Raw genomic sequence first — 7,500 nt, 5'->3', positions numbered from 1 at the left:
ACAAAGGAATTCTCCGGTTTAAACATTATTGAAGATTTATGTTAAAAACATCCTAAAGAATGAATCTATACATTGTTTGACACGTTTCTACGAACTGGAATATAACTTTTCATCTGAACTTTCGCCTGGACTTGCCCGCGCCTCGTGAATTTGGATTTGTGAACTGAACGCTCTAACAAAAGGAGGTATTTTGACATAAATGAGGGACTTTATCAAACAATTCAAACATTTATTGTGGAACTGGGATTCCTGTGAGTGCATTCTGATGAAGATCATCAAAGGGAAGGGAATACTTATAATGTAATTTCTGATTTCTGTTGACTCCACAACATGGCAGATATCGATATGGCTTGTTTTGTTGTCTGAGCGCTGTACTCAGATTATTGCATGGTTTACTTTTTCCGTAAAAAAATATTTGAAATCTGACACAGCGGTTGCATTAAGGAGAAGTATATCTCTAATTCTGTGCATGACACTTGTATCTTATATTCAAGCTTATGATGACTATTTCTGTAAATTGATGTGGCTCTCTGCAAATTCGGCAGATGTTTTCGAGGCACACCATTACTGAACAATAACGCCAATGTAAACTGAGATTTTTGGATATAAATATGAACTTTATTGAACAAAACATACATGTATTGTGTAACATGAAGTCCTATGAGTGTCATCTGATGAAGATCATCAAAGGTTAGTGATTCATTTTATCTCTATTTCTGCTTTTTGTGACTCCTCTCTTTGGCTGGAAAAATGGCTATGTGTGTTTTTGTGACTAGGCTCTGACCTAATATAATCATATGTTGTGCTTTCGCTGTAAAGCCTTTTTGAAATCAGACACGGTGGGTAGATTAACAAGAAGTTACAGCTTTAATTTGGTGTATTGCACTTGTTCAAACATTTTTGAATTTCGCACGCTGCCTTTTCAGCCGAATGTTGTCGAGCCATAAGAACCACTGTCCATGACTGAACACGCAGATCCAGACTCATGGTTTATATACCTATCCACCACCCCTGTCCACAATGCACTACCAAACACAAGCCTACTTGATGGTAATAGCTCTCACTGTTCATATTAGCACTCCAATTTCAACGTCAATCTAGCACGACCTGGCTGGATACATACCACAGTGTAAACACACATACGAGAGAGGGAGAGAGAGAGAGAGAGAGAGAGAGAGAGAGAGAGAGAGAGAGAGAGAGTCAGACATTCTACAGGAAGATTGAAATAAGTAGGTCAACAGAGGAGAGGATAGAGGGAGAGACGTGTTGAGAATGAGGGATGCTGTGACATTTACACAGAGAGAGAAAGGGAATGGGAAATGGAGGCAGAGAGAGAGGTAATGGGAAATGGAGGCAGAGAGAGAGGGAATGTGAAATGGAGGCAGAGAGAGAGGTAATGGGAAATGGAGGCAGAGAGAGAGGGAATGGGAAATGGAGGCAGAGAGAGAGAGGGAATGGGAAATGGAGGCAGAGAGAGAGAGGGAATGGGAAATGGAGGCAGAGAGAGAGGGAATGGGAAATGGAGGCAGAGAGAGAGAGTGAATGGGAAATGGAGGCAGAGAGAGAGGGAATGGGAAATGGAGGCAGAGAGAGAGAGGGAATGGGAAATGGAGGCAGAGAGAGAGAGGGAATGGGAAATGGAGGCAGAGAGAGAAAGGGAATGGGAAATGGAGGCAGAGAGAGAGAGGGAATGGGAATTCTACTTCAAGATATGTGTGTGTGTGTGTGTTTAAGATATATACAGTGGGGCAAAAAAGTATTTAGTCAGCCACCAATTGTGCAAGTTCTCCCACTTAAAAAGATGAGAGAGGCCTGTAATTTTCATCATAGGTACACTTCAACTATGACAGACAAAATGAGGGGAAAAAATCCAGAAAATCACATTGTAGGATTTTTAATGAATTTATTTGCAAATGATGAATATAAATAGTCTGCCCCCTTGTCTTACCAGAGGCTGCTGTTCTATCCTGCCGGTATAACCAGCCAGCTGTATGTTGATATTGTCATTATTCAGCCACGACTCTGTGAAGCATAAGATATTACAGTTTTGAATGTCTCATTGGTAGTTTAATCTTCCGCGTAGGTCATCGATTTTATTTTCCATAGATTGCACATTTGCTAGCAGAATGGAAGGCAGTGGGGGTTTTATTCGATCACCTACGAATTCTCAGAAGGCAGACCACCCTCCGGCCCCTTTTTCTCTGCCTCCTCTTCACGCAAATGAAGGGGATTTGGGCCTGTTCAGGGGAGAGCGGTGTGTTATTCACGTCAGGCTCGTCTGACTCTGACTCGTTAAAGGATTCTGCCAGTTCGTGGTGAGTAATCACAGTTCTGATGTCCAGAAGTTATTATCAGTCATAAGAGACGTCTCGGTAGCAGCAACATTATGTACAAAATAAGTGAAAAACAAACCAAAAAACACAATTGGATAGGAATATGTCAAATATCAGCCTTCTTCTTCTCTGGCGTCATCTTAACACAGGAAGTCACAATCCATTATTTATTTAGATGCTCAAATTACTCTCCTTCTTATTGGCTGAAGCAAGTCTCTCCTTCTTATTGGCTGAAGCAAGTCTCTCCTTCTTATTGGCTGAAGCAAGTCTCTCCTTCTTATTGGCTGAAGCAAGTCTCTCCTTCTTATTGGCTGAAGCAAGTCTCTCCTTCTTATTGGCTGAAGCAAGTCTCTCCTTCTTATTGGCTGAAGCAAGTCTCTCCTTCTTATTGGCTGAAGCAAGTCTCTCCTTCTTATTGGCTGAAGCAAGTCTCTCCTTCTTATTGGTGTCCTTTAAGTAGTGCTTTCTTTGCAGCAATTTGAACATGAAGGCCTGATTCACACAGTCTCCTTTGAACAGTTGATGTTGATGTGTCTGTTACTTGAACTCTGAAGCATTTATTTAGGCTGCAATTTCTGAGGCTGGTTAACACTAATGGACTTATCCTCTGCAGCAGAGGTAACTCTGGGTCTTCCTTTCCTGTGGCGGTCCTCATGAGAGACAGTTAACTCTAATGGACTTATCCTCTGCAGCAGAGGTAACTCTGGGTCTTCCTTTCCTGTGGCGGTCCTCATGAGAGACAGTTAACTCTAATGAACTTATCCTCTGCAGCAGAGGTAACTCTGGGTCTTCCTTTCCTGTGGCGGTCCTCATGAGAGACAGTTAACTCTAATGAACTTATCCTCTGCAGCAGAGGTAACTCTGGGTCTTCCTTTCCTGTGGCGGTCCTCATGAGAGCGAGTTTCATCACAGCGCCTGATGGTTTTCGCGACTGCACTTGAAGAAACTTTCGAAGGTCTTGACATTTTCCGGACTGACTGACGTTCATGTCTTAAAGTTATGATGGACTGTCGTTTCAGTTTGCTTATTTGAGCTGTTCTTGTCATAATATGGACTTGGTCTTTTATCAAACAGGACTATCTTCTGTATACCATCCCTACCTTGTCACAACACAACTGATTGGCTCAAACGCATTAAGAAGGAAAGAAATTCCACAAATGAGCTTTTAAGAAGGCACACCTGTTAATTGAAATGCATTCCAGGTCACTACCTCATGAAGCTGGTTGAGAGAATGCCAAGAGTGTGCAACGCTGTCATCAAGGCAAAGGGTGACTATTTGAAAAACATTTTCAACACTTTTTTGGTTACTACATGATTCCATATGTGTTATTTCATAGTTGTGATGTCTTCACTATTATTCTACTGTCACGACTTCTGCCGAAGTCGTTGCATCTCCTTGTTCGGGCGTTCGACGTCACCGGTCTTCTAGCCATCATTGATCCATTTTTCATTTTCCATTGGTTTTGTCTTGTCTTCCCACACACCTGTTTTCAATCCCATTCATACCTGTTGTGTATTTAACCCTCTGTTTCCCCTCATGTCTTTGTCAGAGATTGTTTTATTGTCAGTGTAGTGTTTGTTGTATAGGTGCGCGACAGGTTTTCGTACCCATATTTGTTTATATTCATTTTTCTTATTAGTGTTATGGAGCATGTTACGTGGACATTCATTAAAAGACTCCATTTTACACTCCGTTTGACTCTCCTGCGCCTGACTTCCCTGCCACCTATACACATATGCCTGACATCTACAATGTAGAAAAATAGTGAAAATAAAGAAAACCCCTTGAATGAGTCGGTGTTGTTTCTAAAACTTTTGACCGGTAGTTTCAAGTTTCATTGGTCCAAGGGATAGGTATGGTATACATCGGCCAACTAAATGCTTAGTTGCAGGTTCCTTCTCAACGATGCAACAGCAATTTTTATTTTTTATTTATTTAACCAGTTAAGAACAAATTCTTATTTTCAATGACTGCCTAGGAACAGTGGGTTAACTGCCTGTTCAGGGGCAGAACGACAGATTTGTACCTTGTCAGCTCAGGGATTTGAACTTGTAACCTTTCGGTTACTAGTCCAACACTCTAACCACTAGGCTACCCTGCCGCCTCTACACTCTAACCACTAGGCTACCCTGCCACCTCTACACTCTAACCACTAGGCTACCCTGCCACCTCTACACTCTAACCACTAGGCTACCCTGCCGCCTCTACACTCTAACCACTAGGCTACCCTGCCGCCTCTACACTCTAACCACTAGGCTACCCTGCCACCTCTACACTCTACCACTAGGCTACCCTGCCGCCTCTACACTCTAACCACTAGGCTACCCTGCCGCCTCTACACTCTAACCACTAAACTACCCTGCCACCTCTACACTCTAACCACTAGGCTACCCTGCCGCCTCTACACTCTAACCACTAGGCTACCCTGCCGCCTATACACTCTAACCACTAGGCTACCCTGCCGCCTCTACACTCTAACCACTAGGCTACCTGCCTCCTCTACACTCTAACCACTAGGCTACCCTGCCGCCTATACACTCTAACCACTAGGCTACCCTGCCGCCTATACACTCTAACCACTAGGCTACCTGCCTCCTCTACACTCTAACCACTAGACTACCTGCCTCCTCTACACTCTAACCACTAGACTACCTGCCTCCTCTACACTCTAACCACTAGGCTACCTGCCTCCTCTACACTCTAACCACTAGGCTACCTGCCTCCTCTACACTCTAACCACTAGACTACCTGCCTCCTCTACACTCTAACCACTAGGCTACCTGCCGCCTCTACACTCTAACCACTAGGCTACCTGCCTCCTCTACACTCTAACCACTAGACTACCTGCCTCCTCTACACTCTAACCACTAGGCTACCCTGCCGCCTCTACACTCTAACCACTAGACTACCTGCCTCCTCTACACTCTAACCACTAGGCTACGCTGCCACCTCTACACTCTAACCACTAGGCTACCCTGCCACCTCTACACTCTAACCACTAGGCTACGCTGCCACCTCTACACTCTAACCACTAGGCTACCCTGCCACCTCTACACACTAACCACTAGGCTACCTGCCTCCTCTACACTCTAACCACTAGACTACCTGCCTCCTCTACACTCTAACCACTAGGCTACGCTGCCACCTCTACACTCTAACCACTAGGCTACCCTGCCACCTCTACACTCTAACCACTAGGCTACGCTGCCACCTCTACACTCTAACCACTAGGCTACCCTGCCACCTCTACACTCTAACCACTAGACTACCTGCCTCCTCTACACTCTAACCACTAGGCTACCTGCCTCCTCTACACTCTAACCACTAGGCTACCCTGCCACCTCTACACTCTAACCACTAGGCTACCCTGCCACCTCTACACTCTAACCACTAGACTACTTGCCTCCTCTACACTCTAACCACTAGGCTACCTGCCTCCTCTACACTCTAACCACTAGGCTACCCTGCCCCCTCTACACTCTAACCACTAGGCTACCCTGCCACCTCTACACTCTCACCACTAGACTACCTGCCTCCTCTACACTCTAACCACTAGGCTACCTGCCTCCTCTACACTCTAACCACTAGACTACCTGCCTCCTCTACACTCTAACCACTAGGCTACCTGCCTCCTCTACACTCTAACCACTAGACTACCTGCCTCCTCTACACTCTAACCACTAGGCTACCTGCCACCTCTACACTCTAACCACTAGGCTACCTGCCTCCTCTACACTCTAACCACTAGACTACCTGCCTCCTCTACACTCTAACCACTAGGCTACCCTGCCACCTCTACACTCTAACCACTAGGCTACCTGCCTCCTCTACACTCTAACCACTAGGCTACCCTGCCGCCTCTACACTCTAACCACTAGGCTACCCTGCCGCCTCTACACTCTAACCACTAGGCTACCTGCCTCCTCTACACTCTAACCACTAGGCTACCTGCCTCCTCTACACTCTAACCACTAGGCTACCCTGCCGCCTCTACACTCTAACCACTAGGCTACCCTGCCACCTCTACACTCTAACCACTAGGCTACCTGCCACCTCTACACTCTAACCACTAGGCTACCCTGCCGCCTCTACACTCTAACCACTAGGATACCTGCCACCTCTACACTCTAACCACTAGGCTACCCTGCCACCTCTACACTCTAACCACTAGGCTACCTGCCACCTCTACACTCTAACCACTAGGCTACCCTGCCGCCTCTACACTCTAACCACTAGGCTACCTGCCTCCTCTACACTCTAACCACTAGGCTACCCTGCCTCCTCTACACTCTAACCACTAGGCTACCCTGCCACCTCTACACTCTAACCACTAGGCTACCCTACCACCTCTACACTCTAACCACTAGGCTACCCTACCACCTCTACACTCTAACCACTAGACTACCTGCCTCCTCTACACTCTAACCACTAGGCTACCTGCCTCCTCTACACTCTAACCACTAGGCTACCTGCCTCCTCTACACTCTAACCACTAGGCTACCTGCCTCCTCTACACTCTAACCACTAGGCTACCTGCCTCCTCTACACTCTAACCACTAGACTACCTGCCTCCTCTACACTCTAACCACTAGGCTACGCTGCCACCTCTACACTCTAACCACTAGGCTACCCTGCCACCTCTACACTCTAACCACTAGGCTACGCTGCCTCCTCTACACTCTAACCACTAGGCTACCTGCCTCCTCTACACTCTAACCACTAGGCTACCCTGCCACCTCTACACTCTAACCACTAGGCTACCCTGCCCCTCTACACTCTAACCACTAGGCTACCCTGCCCCCTCTACACTCTAACCACTAGGCTACCCTGCCACCTCTACACTCTCACCACTAGACTACCTGCCTCCTCTACACTCTAACCACTAGGCTACCTGCCTCCTCTACACTCTAACCACTAGACTACCTGCCTCCTCTACACTCTAACCACTAGGCTACCTGCCTCCTCTACACTCTAACCACTAGACTACCTGCCTCCTCTACACTCTAACCACTAGGCTACCTGCCACCTCTACACTCTAACCACTAGGCTACCTGCCTCCTCTACACTCTAACCACTAGACTACCTGCCTCCTCTACACTCTAACCACTAGGCTACCCTGCCACCTCTACACTCTAACCACTAGGCTACCTGCCTCCTCTACACTCT

Source organism: Oncorhynchus nerka, linkage group LG4, assembly GCF_034236695.1.
Source record: "Oncorhynchus nerka isolate Pitt River linkage group LG4, Oner_Uvic_2.0, whole genome shotgun sequence".
In the NCBI taxonomy this organism is placed as follows: Eukaryota; Metazoa; Chordata; class Actinopteri; order Salmoniformes; family Salmonidae; genus Oncorhynchus; species Oncorhynchus nerka.
Note: the sequence above shows the minus strand (reverse complement) of the source record.